We start from the raw sequence: 16,439 nt of genomic DNA on the forward strand, positions 1-16,439 counted from the left end.
ATTTTCGGGATATTTCCAAGCTGTTTAAAGGCACCGCCAATTTAGTGTATGTAAACTTCTGACCCACTGGATTTGTTATACAGTGAATTAGAAGTGATATAATCTGTCTGTAAACAATTTTGGGAAAAATGACTTCAGGGAACTTGGTGTTCTGAATTGTTCTTTACTATTTTCTGAGTTAACTTGGATTCTTTCTTAATTAGGAAACTGGAAATGCACGTTTTATTCTCTATAGGGGAATGTGCGAACAACAGGGAAATGTATATCTTATAGGCGCATTTATGAGGTAGGAAAAGGGTCCTCCTCAAGTCGGATTTCAGCATTTAGTGTTCTACGGTCCTCTGCTATACCAACTGAGCTATTGAATGTGGTGAATTGTGGATAAACTTGAAGTGTTTTGAATTCTTCTGTATGATTGGATTCGTACACCTAGACTATTCTTTAAGGAAACGTGAAATGCACATTTTATTCTCTATAGGGGGATGTGCGAAACAACAGGTAAAATTAGTGTTTGGGGCACATTGCTGAGGTAGAAAAATGGCCCCCCTTCGAGCCAGATTTGAGCCAGCGACCTAAGGATTTCAGCATTTAGCATTCTACAGTCCTCCGCTCTACCAACTGAGCTATCGAAGGGACATGGATAAACTATTGGAGCAAAAGGTACATGTTTGAACCGTATCATTGAGTTGAATCTTTTCTACTAGATGTTGATCAACGTTGACCATTCAGCCATGGTGAGATTTCCGTGTATTGAGTGCTCGTCAGAACTACCGAAATGTCCACAAACGGGTCTTTCCAGGCACAACTTTCTTCAATTATGGAGACGCTGATGACGTCTGCCGTTGCAGAGATTACAAAACGGGGGTACCAGTTTTGTGAATTTAGTAGGTTATCGCACATATATACCATTTCAAATTGTTTGGTTTCCTCCAAACATAACAATGGTCATCATGGCCAAACAGTTCTATTTTTGTTTCATCAGACCAGAGGACATTTCTCCAAAAAGTAGGATCTTTGACCCCAAACTGTAGTCTGGCATTTTTATGGCGGGTTGGAGCAGTAGCTTCTTCCTTGCTGAGCGGCATTTCAGGTTCTGTTGACATAGGACTCGTTTGACTGTGGATATACATACTTTTGTACCTGTTTCCTCCAGCATCTTCACAAGGTCCTTTGCTGTTGTTCTGGGATTGATTTGCACTTTTCGCACAAAAGTACGTTCATCTCTAGGAGACAGAACACGTCTCTTTCCTGAGCGGTATGAAGGCTGCGTGGTCCCATGGTGTTTATACTTGCGTACTATTTTTTGTTATTGATGAACGTGGTACCTTCAGGCGTTTGGAAATTGCTCCCAAGGATGAACCAGACTTGTGGAGGTCTACATTTTATTTCTGAGGTCTTGGCTGATTTCTTTTGATTTTCCCCTGATGTCAAGCAAAGAGGCACTGAGTTTGAAGGTAGGCCATGAAATACATCTACAGGTACACCTCCAATTGACTCAAATGATGTCAATTAGCCTATCAGAAGCTTCTAAAGCCATGACATCATTTTCGGGATATTTCCAAGCTGTTTAAAGGCACCGCCAATTTAGTGTATGTAAACTTCTGACCCACTGGATTTGTTATACAGTGAATTAGAAGTGATATAATCTGTCTGTAAACAATTTTGGGAAAAATGACTTCAGGGAACTTGGTGTTCTGAATTGTTCTTTACTATTTTCTGAGTTAACTTGGATTCTTTCTTAATTAGGAAACTGGAAATGCACGTTTTATTCTCTATAGGGGAATGTGCGAACATCAGGCAAATGTATATCTTTTAGGCGCATTTATGAGGTAGGAAAAGGGTCCTGCTCAAGTCGGATTTCAGCATTTAGTGTTCACGGTCCTCTGCTATACCAACTGAGCTATTGAATGTGGTGAATTGTGGATAAACTTGAAGTGTTTTGAATTCTTCTGTATGATTGGATTCGTACACCTAGACTATTCTTTAACGAAACGTGAAATGCACATTTTATTCCCTATAGGGGTGTGTGCGAACAACAGGTAAAAATAGTGTTTGGGGCGCATTGATGAGGCAGAAAAATGTTCCTCCTTCGAGCCGGATTTGAACCAGCGACCTAAGGATTTCAGCATTTAGCGTTCTACAGTCCTCCGCTCTACCAACTGAGCTATCGAAGGGACATTGAAAAACCTTTGGAGCAAAAGGTACATGTTTGAACCGTAGCATTGAGTTGATTCTTTTCTACCAGATGTTGATCAACGTTGACCATTCAGCAATGGTGAGATTTCCGTGTATTGAGCGCTCGTCAGAACTGCCGAAATGTCCACAAACGGGTCTTTCCAGGCACAGCTTTCTTCAATTATGGAGACGCTGATGACGTCTGCCGTTGCAGAGATTACAAAACGGGGGTACCAGTTTTGTGAATTTAGTAGGTTATCGCACATATATACCATTTCAAATTGTTTCGTTTCCTCCAAACATAACAATGGTCATCATGGCCAAACAGTTCTATTTTTGTTTCATCAGACCAGAGGACATTTCTCCAAAAAGTAGGATCTTTGTCCTCAAACTGTAGTCTGCCATTTTTATGGCGGGTTGGAGCAGTAGCTTCTTCCTTGCTGAGCGGCATTTCAGGTTCTGTTGACATAGGACTCGTTTGACTGTGGATATAGATACTTTTGTACCTGTTTCCTCCAGCATCTTCACAAGGTCCTTTGCTGTTGTTCTGGGATTGTTTTGCACTTTTCGCACAAAAGTACGTTCATCTCTAGGAGACAGAACACGTCTCTTTCCTGAGCGGTATGAAGGCTGCGTGGTCCCATGGTGTTTATACTTGCGTACTATTTTTTGTTATTGATGAACGTGGTACCTTCAGGCGTTTGGAAATTGCTCCCAAGGATGAACCAGACTTGTGGAGGTCTACATTTTATTTCTGAGGTCTTGGCTGATTTCTTTTGATTTTCCCCTGATGTCAAGCAAAGACGCACTGAGTTTGAAGGTAGGCCATGAAATACATCTACAGGTACACCTCCAATTGACTCAAATGATGTCAATTAGCCTATCAGAAGCTTCTAAAGCCATGACATCATTTTCGGGATATTTCCAAGCTGTTTAAAGGCACAGCCAACTTAGTGTATGTAAACTTCTGACCCACTGGATTTGTTATACAGTGAATTAGAAGTGATATAATCTGTCTGTAAACAATTTTGGGAAAAATGACTTCAGGGAACTTGGTGTTCTGAATTGTTCTTTACTATTTTCTGAGTTAACTTGGATTCTTTCTTAATTAGGAAACTGGAAATGCACGTTTTATTCTCTATAGGGGAATGTGCGAACATCAGGCAAATGTATATCTTTTAGGCGCATTTATGAGGTAGGAAAAGGGTCCTGCTCAAGTCGGATTTCAGCATTTAGTGTTCACGGTCCTCTGCTATACCAACTGAGCTATTGAATGTGGTGAATTGTGGATAAACTTGAAGTGTTTTGAATTCTTCTGTATGATTGGATTCGTACACCTAGACTATTCTTTAACGAAACGTGAAATGCACATTTTATTCCCTATAGGGGTGTGTGCGAACAACAGGTAAAAATAGTGTTTGGGGCGCATTGATGAGGCAGAAAAATGTTCCTCCTTCGAGCCGGATTTGAACCAGCGACCTAAGGATTTCAGCATTTAGCGTTCTACAGTCCTCCGCTCTACCAACTGAGCTATCGAAGGGACATGGAAAAACCTTTGGAGCAAAAGGTACATGTTTGAACCGTAGCATTGAGTTGATTCTTTTCTACCAGATGTTGATCAACGTTGACCATTCAGCAATGGTGAGATTTCCGTGTATTGAGCGCTCGTCAGAACTGCCGAAATGTCCACAAACGGGTCTTTCCAGGCACAGCTTTCTTCAATTATGGAGACGCTGATGACGTCTGCCGTTGCAGAGATTACAAAACGGGGGTACCAGTTTTGTGAATTTAGTAGGTTATCGCACATATATACCATTTCAAATTGTTTGGTTTCCTCCAAACATAACAATGGTCATCATGGCCAAACAGTTCTGTTTTTGTTTCATCAGACCAGAGGACATTTCTCCAAAAAGTAGGATCTTTGTCCTCAAACTGTAGTCTGCCATTTTTATGGCGGGTTGGAGCAGTAGCTTCTTCCTTGCTGAGCGGCATTTCAGGTTCTGTTGACATAGGACTCGTTTGACTGTGGATATACATACTTTTGTACCTGTTTCCTCCAGCATCTTCACAAGGTCCTTTGCTGTTGTTCTGGGATTGATTTGCACTTTTCGCACAAAAGTACGTTCATCTCTAGGAGACAGAACACGTCTCTTTCCTGAGCGGTATGAAGGCTGCGTGGTCCCATGGTGTTTATACTTGCGTACTATTTTTTGTTATTGATGAACGTGGTACCTTCAGGCGTTTGGAAATTGCTCCCAAGGATGAACCAGACTTGTGGAGGTCTACATTTTATTTCTGAGGTCTTGGCTGATTTCTTTTGATTTTCCCCTGATGTCAAGCAAAGAGGCACTGAGTTTGAAGGTAGGCCATGAAATACATCTACAGGTACACCTCCAATTGACTCAAATGATGTCAATTAGCCTATCAGAAGCTTCTAAAGCCATGACATCATTTTCGGGATATTTCCAAGCTGTTTAAAGGCACCGCCAATTTAGTGTATGTAAACTTCTGACCCACTGGATTTGTTATACAGTGAATTAGAAGTGATATAATCTGTCTGTAAACAATTTTGGGAAAAATGACTTCAGGGAACTTGGTGTTCTGAATTGTTCTTTACTATTTTCTGAGTTAACTTGGATTCTTTCTTAATTAGGAAACTGGAAATGCACGTTTTATTCTCTATAGGGGAATGTGCGAACATCAGGCAAATGTATATCTTTTAGGCGCATTTATGAGGTAGGAAAAGGGTCCTGCTCAAGTCGGATTTCAGCATTTAGTGTTCACGGTCCTCTGCTATACCAACTGAGCTATTGAATGTGGTGAATTGTGGATAAACTTGAAGTGTTTTGAATTCTTCTGTATGATTGGATTCGTACACCTAGACTATTCTTTAACGAAACGTGAAATGCACATTTTATTCCCTATAGGGGTGTGTGCGAACAACAGGTAAAAATAGTGTTTGGGGCGCATTGATGAGGCAGAAAAATGTTCCTCCTTCGAGCCGGATTTGAACCAGCGACCTAAGGATTTCAGCATTTAGCGTTCTACAGTCCTCCGCTCTACCAACTGAGCTATCGAAGGGACATTGAAAAACCTTTGGAGCAAAAGGTACATGTTTGAACCGTAGCATTGAGTTGATTCTTTTCTACCAGATGTTGATCAACGTTGACCATTCAGCAATGGTGAGATTTCCGTGTATTGAGCGCTCGTCAGAACTGCCGAAATGTCCACAAACGGGTCTTTCCAGGCACAGCTTTCTTCAATTATGGAGACGCTGATGACGTCTGCCGTTGCAGAGATTACAAAACGGGGGTACCAGTTTTGTGAATTTAGTAGGTTATCGCACATATATACCATTTCAAATTGTTTCGTTTCCTCCAAACATAACAATGGTCATCATGGCCAAACAGTTCTATTTTTGTTTCATCAGACCAGAGGACATTTCTCCAAAAAGTAGGATCTTTGTCCTCAAACTGTAGTCTGCCATTTTTATGGCGGGTTGGAGCAGTAGCTTCTTCCTTGCTGAGCGGCATTTCAGGTTCTGTTGACATAGGACTCGTTTGACTGTGGATATAGATACTTTTGTACCTGTTTCCTCCAGCATCTTCACAAGGTCCTTTGCTGTTGTTCTGGGATTGTTTTGCACTTTTCGCACAAAAGTACGTTCATCTCTAGGAGACAGAACACGTCTCTTTCCTGAGCGGTATGAAGGCTGCGTGGTCCCATGGTGTTTATACTTGCGTACTATTTTTTGTTATTGATGAACGTGGTACCTTCAGGCGTTTGGAAATTGCTCCCAAGGATGAACCAGACTTGTGGAGGTCTACATTTTATTTCTGAGGTCTTGGCTGATTTCTTTTGATTTTCCCCTGATGTCAAGCAAAGACGCACTGAGTTTGAAGGTAGGCCATGAAATACATCTACAGGTACACCTCCAATTGACTCAAATGATGTCAATTAGCCTATCAGAAGCTTCTAAAGCCATGACATCATTTTCGGGATATTTCCAAGCTGTTTAAAGGCACAGCCAACTTAGTGTATGTAAACTTCTGACCCACTGGATTTGTTATACAGTGAATTAGAAGTGATATAATCTGTCTGTAAACAATTTTGGGAAAAATGACTTCAGGGAACTTGGTGTTCTGAATTGTTCTTTACTATTTTCTGAGTTAACTTGGATTCTTTCTTAATTAGGAAACTGGAAATGCACGTTTTATTCTCTATAGGGGAATGTGCGAACATCAGGCAAATGTATATCTTTTAGGCGCATTTATGAGGTAGGAAAAGGGTCCTGCTCAAGTCGGATTTCAGCATTTAGTGTTCACGGTCCTCTGCTATACCAACTGAGCTATTGAATGTGGTGAATTGTGGATAAACTTGAAGTGTTTTGAATTCTTCTGTATGATTGGATTCGTACACCTAGACTATTCTTTAACGAAACGTGAAATGCACATTTTATTCCCTATAGGGGTGTGTGCGAACAACAGGTAAAAATAGTGTTTGGGGCGCATTGATGAGGCAGAAAAATGTTCCTCCTTCGAGCCGGATTTGAACCAGCGACCTAAGGATTTCAGCATTTAGCGTTCTACAGTCCTCCGCTCTACCAACTGAGCTATCGAAGGGACATGGAAAAACCTTTGGAGCAAAAGGTACATGTTTGAACCGTAGCATTGAGTTGATTCTTTTCTACCAGATGTTGATCAACGTTGACCATTCAGCAATGGTGAGATTTCCGTGTATTGAGCGCTCGTCAGAACTGCCGAAATGTCCACAAACGGGTCTTTCCAGGCACAGCTTTCTTCAATTATGGAGACGCTGATGACGTCTGCCGTTGCAGAGATTACAAAACGGGGGTACCAGTTTTGTGAATTTAGTAGGTTATCGCACATATATACCATTTCAAATTGTTTGGTTTCCTCCAAACATAACAATGGTCATCATGGCCAAACAGTTCTGTTTTTGTTTCATCAGACCAGAGGACATTTCTCCAAAAAGTAGGATCTTTGTCCTCAAACTGTAGTCTGCCATTTTTATGGCGGGTTGGAGCAGTAGCTTCTTCCTTGCTGAGCGGCATTTCAGGTTCTGTTGACATAGGACTCGTTTGACTGTGGATATAGATACTTTTGTACCTGTTTCCTCCAGCATCTTCACAAGGTCCTTTGCTGTTGTTCTGGGATTGTTTTGCACTTTTCGCACAAAAGTACGTTCATCTCTAGGAGACAGAACACGTCTCTTTCCTGAGCGGTATGAAGGCTGCGTGGTCCCATGGTGTTTATACTTGCGTACTATTTTTTGTTATTGATGAACGTGGTACCTTCAGGCGTTTGGAAATTGCTCCCAAGGATGAACCAGACTTGTGGAGGTCTACATTTTATTTCTGAGGTCTTGGCTGATTTCTTTTGATTTTCCCCTGATGTCAAGCAAAGACGCACTGAGTTTGAAGGTAGGCCATGAAATACATCTACAGGTACACCTCCAATTGACTCAAATGATGTCAATTAGCCTATCAGAAGCCTCTAAAGCCATGACATCATTTTCGGGATATTTCCAAGCTGTTTAAAGGCACAGCCAACTTAGTGTATGTAAACTTCTGACCCACTGGATTTGTTATACAGTGAATTAGAAGTGATATAATCTGTCTGTAAACAATTTTGGGAAAAATGACTTCAGGGAACTTGGTGTTCTGAATTGTTCTTTACTATTTTCTGAGTTAACTTGGATTCTTTCTTAATTAGGAAACTGGAAATGCACGTTTTATTCTCTATAGGGGAATGTGCGAACAACAGGCAAATGTATATCTTTTAGGCGCATTTATGAGGTAGGAAAAGGGTCCTGCTCAAGTCGGATTTCAGCATTTAGTGTTCACGGTCCTCTGCTATACCAACTGAGCTATTGAATGTGGTGAATTGTGGATAAACTTGAAGTGTTTTGAATTCTTCTGTATGATTGGATTCGTACACCTAGACTATTCTTTAACGAAACGTGAAATGCACTTTTTATTCCCTATAGGGGTGTGTGCGAACAACAGGTAAAAATAGTGTTTGGGGCGCATTGATGAGGCAGAAAAATGTTCCTCCTTCGAGCCAGATTTGAACCAGCGACCTAAGGATTTCAGCATTTAGCGTTCTACAGTCCTCCGCTCTACCAACTGAGCTATCGAAGGGACATGGAAAAACCTTTGGAGCAAAAGGTACATGTTTGAACCGTAGCATTGAGTTGATTCTTTTCTACCAGATGTTGATCAACGTTGACCATTCAGCAATGGTGAGATTTCCGTGTATTGAGCGCTCGTCAGAACTGCCGAAATGTCCACAAACGGGTCTTTCCAGGCACAACTTTCTTCAATTATGGAGACGCTGATGACGTCTGCCGTTGCAGAGATTACAAAACGGGGTTACCAGTTTTGTGAATTTAGTAGGTTATCGCACATATATACCATTTCCAATTGTTTGTTTTCCTCCAAACATAACAATGGTCATCATGGCCAAACAGTTCTATTTTTGTTTCATCAGACCAGAGGACATTTCTCCAAAAAGTAGGATCTTTGTCCCCAAACTGTAGTCTGGCATTTTTATGGCGGGTTGGAGCAGTAGCTTCTTCCTTGTTGAGCGGCATTTCAGGTTCTGTTGACATAGGACTCGTTTGACTGTGGATATAGATACTTTTGTACCGGTTTCCTCCAGCATCTTCACAAGGTCCTTTGCTGTTGTTCTGGGATTGATTTGCACTTTTCACACAAAAGTACGTTCATCTCTAGGAGACAGAACACGTCTCTTTCCTGAGCGGTATGAAGGCTGCGTGGTCCCATGGTGTTTATACTTGCGTACTATTTTTTGTTATTGATGAACGTGGTACCTTCAGGCGTTTGGAAATTGCTCCCAAGGATGAACCAGACTTGTGGAGTTCTACATTTTATTTCTGAGGTCTTGGCTGATTTCTTTTGATTTTCCCCTGATGTCAAGCAAAGACGCACTGAGTTTGAAGGTAGGCCATGAAATACATCTACAGGTACACCTCCAATTGACTCAAATGATGTCAATTAGCCTATCAGAAGCTTCTAAAGCCATGACATCATTTTCGGGATATTTCCAAGCTGTTTAAAGGCACAGCCAACTTAGTGTATGTAAACTTCTGACCCACTGGATTTGTTATACAGTGAATTAGAAGTGATATAATCTGTCTGTAAACAATTTTGGGAAAAATGACTTCAGGGAACTTGGTGTTCTGAATTGTTCTTTACTATTTTCTGAGTTGACTTGGATTCTTTCTTAATTAGGAAACTGGAAATGCACGTTTTATTCTCTATAGGGGAATGTGCGAACAACAGGCAAATGTATATCTCTTAGGCGCATTTATGAGGTAGGAAAAGGGTCCTGCTCAAGTCGGATTTCAGCATTTAGTGTTCTACGGTCCTCTGCTATACCAACTGAGCTATTGAATGTGGTGAATTGTGGATAAACTTGAAGTGTTTTGAATTCTTCTGTATGATTGGATTCGTACACCTAGACTATTCTTTAACGAAACGTGAAATGCACATTTTATTTCCTATAGAGGTGTGTGAAACAACAGGTAAAAATAGTGTTTGGGGCGCATTGATGAGGCAGAAAAATGTTCCTCCTTCGAGCCAGATTTGAACCAGCGACCTAAGGATTTCAGCATTTAGCGTTCTACAGTCCTCCGCTCTACCAACTGAGCTATCGAAGGGACATTGAAAAACCTTTGGAGCAAAAGGTACATGTTTGAACCGTAGCATTGAGTTGATTCTTTTCTACCAGATGTTGATCAACGTTGACCATTCAGCAATGGTGAGATTTCCGTGTATTGAGCGCTCGTCAGAACTGCCGAAATGTCCACAAACGGGTCTTTCCAGGCACAGCTTTCTTCAATTATGGAGACGCTGATGACGTCTGCCGTTGCAGAGATTACAAAACGGGGGTACCAGTTTTGTGAATTTAGTAGGTTATCGCACATATATACCATTTCAAATTGTTTGGTTTCCTCCAAACATAACAATGGTCATCATGGCCAAACAGTTCTATTTTTGTTTCATCAGACCAGAGGACATTTCTCCAAAAAGTAGGATCTTTGACCCCAAACTGTAGTCTGGCATTTTTATGGCGGGTTGGAGCAGTAGCTTCTTCCTTGCTGAGCGGCATTTCAGGTTCTGTTGACATAGGACTCGTTTGACTGTGGATATACATACTTTTGTACCTGTTTCCTCCAGCATCTTCACAAGGTCCTTTGCTGTTGTTCTGGGATTGATTTGCACTTTTCGCACAAAAGTACGTTCATCTCTAGGAGACAGAACACGTCTCTTTCCTGAGCGGTATGAAGGCTGCGTGGTCCCATGGTGTTTATACTTGCGTACTATTTTTTGTTATTGATGAACGTGGTACCTTCAGGCGTTTGGAAATTGCTCCCAAGGATGAACCAGACTTGTGGAGGTCTACATTTTATTTCTGAGGTCTTGGCTGATTTCTTTTGATTTTCCCCTGATGTCAAGCAAAGAGGCACTGAGTTTGAAGGTAGGCCATGAAATACATCTACAGGTACACCTCCAATTGACTCAAATGATGTCAATTAGCCTATCAGAAGCTTCTAAAGCCATGACATCATTTTCGGGATATTTCCAAGCTGTTTAAAGGCACCGCCAATTTAGTGTATGTAAACTTCTGACCCACTGGATTTGTTATACAGTGAATTAGAAGTGATATAATCTGTCTGTAAACAATTTTGGGAAAAATGACTTCAGGGAACTTGGTGTTCTGAATTGTTCTTTACTATTTTCTGAGTTAACTTGGATTCTTTCTTAATTAGGAAACTGGAAATGCACGTTTTATTCTCTATAGGGGAATGTGCGAACAACAGGGAAATGTATATCTTAAAGGCGCATTTATGAGGTAGGAAAAGGGTCCTCCTCAAGTCGGATTTCAGCATTTAGTGTTCTACGGTCCTCTGCTATACCAACTGAGCTATTGAATGTGGTGAATTGTGGATAAACTTGAAGTGTTTTGAATTCTTCTGTATGATTGGATTCGTACACCTAGACTATTCTTTAAGGAAACGTGAAATGCACATTTTATTCTCTATAGGGGGATGTGCGAAACAACAGGTAAAATTAGTGTTTGGGGCACATTGCTGAGGTAGAAAAATGGCCCCCCTTCAAGCCGGATTTGAACAAGCGACCTAAGGATTTCAGAATTTGCATTTAGCATTCTACAGTCCTCCGCTCTACCAACTGAGCTATCGAATGTGGTGAATGGTGGATAAACTTGAAGTGTTTTGAATTCTTCTGTATGATTGGATTCGTACGCCTAGACTATTCTTTAAGGAAACGTGAAATGCACATTTTACTCTCTATAGGGGGATGTGCGAACAACAGGTAAAAATAGTGTTTGGGGCGCATTGCTGAGGCAGAAAAATGGCCCTCCTTCGAGCCAGATTTGAACCAAACTCCTAAGGATTTCAGTATTTAGCATTCTACAGTCCTCCGCGCTACCAACTGAGCTATCGAAGGGACATGGAAAAACCTTTGGAGCAAAAGGTACATGTTTGAACCGTAGCATTGAGTTGAATCTTTTCTACTAGATGTTGATCAACGTTGACCATTCAGCCATGGTGAGATTTCCGTGTATTGAGCGCTCGTCAGAACTGCCGAAATGTCCACAAACGGGTCTTTCCAGGCACAACTTTCTTCAATTATGGAGACGCTGATGACGTCTGCCGTTGCAGAGATTACAAAACGGGGGTACCAGTTTTGTGAATTTAGTAGGTTATCGCACATATATACCATTTCAAATTGTTTGCTTTCCTCCAAACATAACAATGGTCATCATGGCCAAACAGTTATATTTTTGTTTCATCAGACCAGAGGACATTTCTCCAAAAAGTAGGATCTTTGTCCCCAAACTGTAGTCTGGCATTTTTATGGCGGGTTGGAGCAGTAGCTTCTTCCTTGTTGAGCGGCATTTCAGGTTCTGTTGACATAGGACTCGTTTGACTGTGGATATAGATACTTTTGTACCTGTTTCCTCCAGCATCTTCACAAGGTCCTTTGCTGTTGTTCTGGGATTGATTTGCACTTTTCGCACAAAAGTACGTTCATCTCTAGGAGACAGAACACGTCTCTTTCCTGAGCGGTATGAAGGCTGCGTGGTCCCATGGTGTTTATACTTGCGTACTATTTTTTGTTATTGATGAACGTGGCACCTTCAGGCGTTTGGAAATTGCTCCCAAGGATGAACCAGACTTGTGGAGGTCTACATTTTCTTTCTGAGGTCTTTGCTGATTTCTTTTGATTTTCCCATGATGTCAAGCAAAGAGGCACTGAGTTTGAAGGTAGGCCATGAAATACATCTACAGGTACACCTCAAATTGACTCAAATGATGTCAATTAGCCTATCAGAAGCTTCTAAAGCCATGACATCATTTTCGGGATATTTCCAAGCTGTTTAAAGGCACAGCCAACTTAGTGTATGTAAACTTCTGACCCACTGGATTTGTTATACAGTGAATTAGAAGTGATATTATCTGTCTGTAAACAATTTTGGGAAAAATGACTTCAGGGAACTTGGTGTTCTGAATTGTTCTTTACTATTCTCTGAGTTAACTTGGATTCTTTCTTAATTAGGAAACTGGAAATGCACGTTTTATTCTCTATAGGGGAATGTGCGAACAACAGGCAAATGTATATCTTATAGGCACATTTATGAGGTAGGAAAAGGGTCCGCCTCAAGTCGGATTTCAGCATTTAGTGTTCTACGGTCCTCTGCTATACCAACTGAGCTATTGAATGTGGTGAATTGTGGAAAAACTTGAAGTGTTTTGAATTCTTCTGTATGATTGGATTCGTACACCTAGACTATTCTTTAAGGAAACGTGAAATGCACATTTTATTCTCTATAGGGGGATGTGCGAACAACAGGTAAAAATACTGTTTGGGGCGCATTGATGAGGCAGAAAAATGATCCTCCTTCGAGCCAGATTTGAACCAGCGACCTAAGGATTTCAGCATTTTGCATTCTACGTCCTCCGCTCTACCAACTGAGCTATCGAAGGGACATGGATAAACTATTGGAGCAAAAGGTACATGTTTGAACCGTAGCATTGAGTTGAATCTTTTCTACTAGATGTTGATCAACGTTGACCATTCAGCCATGGTGAGATTTCCGTGTATTGAGCGCTCGTCAGAACTGCCGAAATGTCCACAAACGGGTCTTTCCAGGCACAACTTTCTTCAATTATGGAGACGCTGATGACGTCTGCCGTTGCAGAGATTACAAAACGGGGGTACCAGTTTTGTGAATTTAGTAGGTTATCGCACATATATACCATTTCAAATTGTTTGGTTTCCTCCAAACATAACAATGGTCATCATGGCCAAACAGTTATATTTTTGTTTCATCAGACCAGAGGACATTTCTCCAAAAAGTAGGATCTTTGTCCCCAAACTGTAGTCTGGCATTTTTATGGCGGGTTGGAGCAGTAGCTTCTTCCTTGTTGAGCGGCATTTCAGGTTCTGTTGACATAGGACTCGTTTGACTGTGGATATAGATGCTTTTGTACCTGTTTCCTCCAGCATCTTCACAAGGTCCTTTGCTGTTCTTCTGGGATTGATTTGCACTTTTCGCACAAAAGTACATTCATCTCTAGGAGACAGAACACGTCACTTTCCTGAGCGGTATGAAGGCTGCGTGGTCCCATGGTGTTTATACTTGCGTACTAATTTTTGTTATTGATGAACGTGGTACCTTCAGGCGTTTGGAAATTGCTCCCAAGGATGAACCAGACCTTTGGAGGTCTACATTTTATTTCCTAGGTCTTGGCTGATTTCTTTTGATTTTCCCATGATGTCAAGCAAAGAGGCACTGAGTTTGAAGGTAGGCCATGAAATACATCTACAGGTACACCTCCAATTGACTCAAATGATGTCAATTAGCCTATCAGAAGCTTCTAAAGCCATGACATCATTTTCGGGATATTTCCAAGCTGTTTAAAGGCACAGCCAACTTAGTGTATGTAAACTTCTGACCCACTGGATTTGTTATACAGTGAATTAGAAGTGATATAATCTGTCTGTAAACAATTTTGGGAAAAATGACTTCAGGGAACTTGGTGTTCTAAATTGTTCTTTACTATTTTCTGAGTTAACTTGGATTCTTTCTTAATTAGGAAACTGGAAATGCACGTTTTATTCTCTATAGGGGAATGTGCGAACATCAGGCAAATGTATATCTTTTAGGCACATTTATGAGGTAGGAAAAGGGTCCGCCTCAAGTCGGATTTCAGCATTTAGTGTTCTACGGTCCTCTGCTATACCAACTGAGCTATTGAATGTGGTGAATTGTGGAAAAACTTGAAGTGTTTTGAATTCTTCTGTATGATTGGATTCGTACACCTAGACTATTCTTTAATAAAACGTGAAATGCACATTTTATTCTCTATAGGGGGATGTGCGAACAACAGGTAAAAATACTGTTTGGGGCGCATTGATGAGGCACAAAATTGATCCTTCTTCAAGCCAGCGACCTAAGGACTTCAGCATTTGAACTACAGTCCTCCGCTCTACCAACTGAGCTATCGAAGGGACATGGATAAACTATTGGAGCAAAAGGTACATGTTTGAACCGTAGCATTGAGTTGAATCTTTTCTACTAGATGTTGATCAACGTTGACCATTCAGCCATGGTGAGATTTCCGTGTATTGAGCGCTCGTCAGAACTGCCGAAATGTCCACAAACGGGTCTTTCCAGGCACAACTTTCTTCAATTATGGAGACGCTGATGACGTCTGCCGTTGCAGAGATTACTAAACGGGGGTACCAGTTTTGTGAATTTAGTAGGTTATCGCACATATATACCATTTCAAATTGTTTGGTTTCCTCCAAACATAACAATGGTCATCATGGCCAAACAGTTCTATTTTTGTTTCATCAGACCAGAGGACATTTCTCCAAAAAGTAGGATCTTTGTCCCCAAACTGTAGTCTGCCATTTTTATGGCGGGTTGGAGCAGTAGCTTCTTCCTTGCTGAGCGGCATTTCAGGTTCTGTTGACATGGGACTCGTTTGACTGTGGATATAGATGCTTTTGTACCTGTTTCCTCCAGCATCTTCACAAGGTCCTTTGCTGTTCTTCTGGGATTGATTTGCACTTTTCGCACAAAAGTACATTCATCTCTAGGAGACAGAACACGTCTCTTTCCTGAGCGGTATGAAGGCTGCGTGGTCCCATGGTGTTTATACTTGCGTACTAATTTTTGTTATTGATGAACGTGGTACCTTCAGGCGTTTGGAAATTGCTCCCAAGGATGAACCAGACTTGTGGAGGTCTACATTTTATTTCTGAGGTCTTGGCTGATTTCTTTTGATTTTCCCATGATGTCAAGCAAAGAGGCACTGAGTTTGAAGGTAGGCCATGAAATACATCTACAGGTACACCTCAAATTGACTCAAATGATGTCAATTAGCCTATCAGAAGCTTCTAAAGCCATGACATCATTTTCGGGATATTTCCAAGCTGTTTAAAGGCACAGCCAACTTAGTGTATGTAAACTTCTGACCCACTGGATTTGTTATACAGTGAATTAGAAGTGATATTATCTGTCTGTAAACAATTTTGGGAAAAATGACTTCAGGGAACTTGGTGTTCTGAATTGTTCTTTACTATTTTCTGAGTTAACTTGGATTCTTTCTTAATTAGGAAACTGGAAATGCACGTTTTATTCTCTATAGGGGAATGTGCGAACAACAGGCAAATGTATATCTTAGAGGCACATTTATGAGGTAGGAAAAGGGTCCTCCTCAAGTCGGATTTCAGCATTTAGTGTTCTACGGTCCTCTGCTATACCAACTGAGCTATTGAATGTGGTGAATTGTGGAAAAACTTGAAGTGTTTTGAATTCTTCTGTATGATTGGATTCGTACACCTAGACTATTCTTTAAGGAAACGTGAAATGCACATTTTAATCTCTATAGGGGGATGTGCGAACAACAGGTAAAAATACTGTTTGGGGCGCATTGATGAGGCAGAAAAATGATCCTCCTTCGAGCCGGCGACCTAAGGATTTCAGCATTTAGCATTCTACATTCCTCCGCTCTACGAACTGAGCTATCGAATGGACATGTAAAAACCATTGGAGCAAAAGGTACATGTTTGAACCGTAGCATTGAGTTGAATCTTTTCTACCAGATGTTGATCAATGTTGACCATTCAGCAATGGTGAGATTTCCGTGTATTGAGCACTCGTCAGAACTGCCGAAATGTC

General features: G+C 41.1%; 8 non-coding genes across 8 annotated transcripts; all 8 read right to left on the reverse strand.

The window, feature by feature from the left end:
* Positions 1–544: 544 nt before the first annotated feature.
* Positions 545–633, reverse strand: trnay-gua (transfer RNA tyrosine (anticodon GUA)). The gene is given in 2 exon segments: positions 545–580; positions 597–633. It is a non-coding gene; the product is annotated as a tRNA-Tyr (tRNA).
* A 1,452-nt stretch (positions 634–2,085) lies between these two features.
* On the reverse strand, positions 2,086–2,174 carry trnay-gua (transfer RNA tyrosine (anticodon GUA)). The gene is given in 2 exon segments: positions 2,086–2,121; positions 2,138–2,174. It is a non-coding gene; the product is annotated as a tRNA-Tyr (tRNA).
* A 1,452-nt stretch (positions 2,175–3,626) lies between these two features.
* trnay-gua (transfer RNA tyrosine (anticodon GUA)) lies at positions 3,627–3,715 on the reverse strand. Its single transcript is given in 2 exon segments — positions 3,627–3,662; positions 3,679–3,715. It is a non-coding gene; the product is annotated as a tRNA-Tyr (tRNA).
* Positions 3,716–5,167: 1,452 nt separating this feature from the next.
* trnay-gua (transfer RNA tyrosine (anticodon GUA)) lies at positions 5,168–5,256 on the reverse strand. Its single transcript is given in 2 exon segments — positions 5,168–5,203; positions 5,220–5,256. It is a non-coding gene; the product is annotated as a tRNA-Tyr (tRNA).
* A 1,452-nt stretch (positions 5,257–6,708) lies between these two features.
* On the reverse strand, positions 6,709–6,797 carry trnay-gua (transfer RNA tyrosine (anticodon GUA)). Its single transcript is given in 2 exon segments — positions 6,709–6,744; positions 6,761–6,797. It is a non-coding gene; the product is annotated as a tRNA-Tyr (tRNA).
* A 1,452-nt stretch (positions 6,798–8,249) lies between these two features.
* On the reverse strand, positions 8,250–8,338 carry trnay-gua (transfer RNA tyrosine (anticodon GUA)). The gene is given in 2 exon segments: positions 8,250–8,285; positions 8,302–8,338. It is a non-coding gene; the product is annotated as a tRNA-Tyr (tRNA).
* Positions 8,339–9,790: 1,452 nt separating this feature from the next.
* On the reverse strand, positions 9,791–9,879 carry trnay-gua (transfer RNA tyrosine (anticodon GUA)). The gene is given in 2 exon segments: positions 9,791–9,826; positions 9,843–9,879. It is a non-coding gene; the product is annotated as a tRNA-Tyr (tRNA).
* Positions 9,880–13,145: 3,266 nt separating this feature from the next.
* Positions 13,146–13,233, reverse strand: trnal-uag (transfer RNA leucine (anticodon UAG)). Its single transcript is given in 2 exon segments — positions 13,146–13,181; positions 13,197–13,233. It is a non-coding gene; the product is annotated as a tRNA-Leu (tRNA).
* Positions 13,234–16,439: the final 3,206 nt, after the last annotated feature.

This window comes from Salvelinus fontinalis, unplaced genomic scaffold (genome assembly GCF_029448725.1).
Source record: "Salvelinus fontinalis isolate EN_2023a unplaced genomic scaffold, ASM2944872v1 scaffold_0935, whole genome shotgun sequence".
NCBI lineage: Eukaryota > Metazoa > Chordata > Actinopteri > Salmoniformes > Salmonidae > Salvelinus > Salvelinus fontinalis.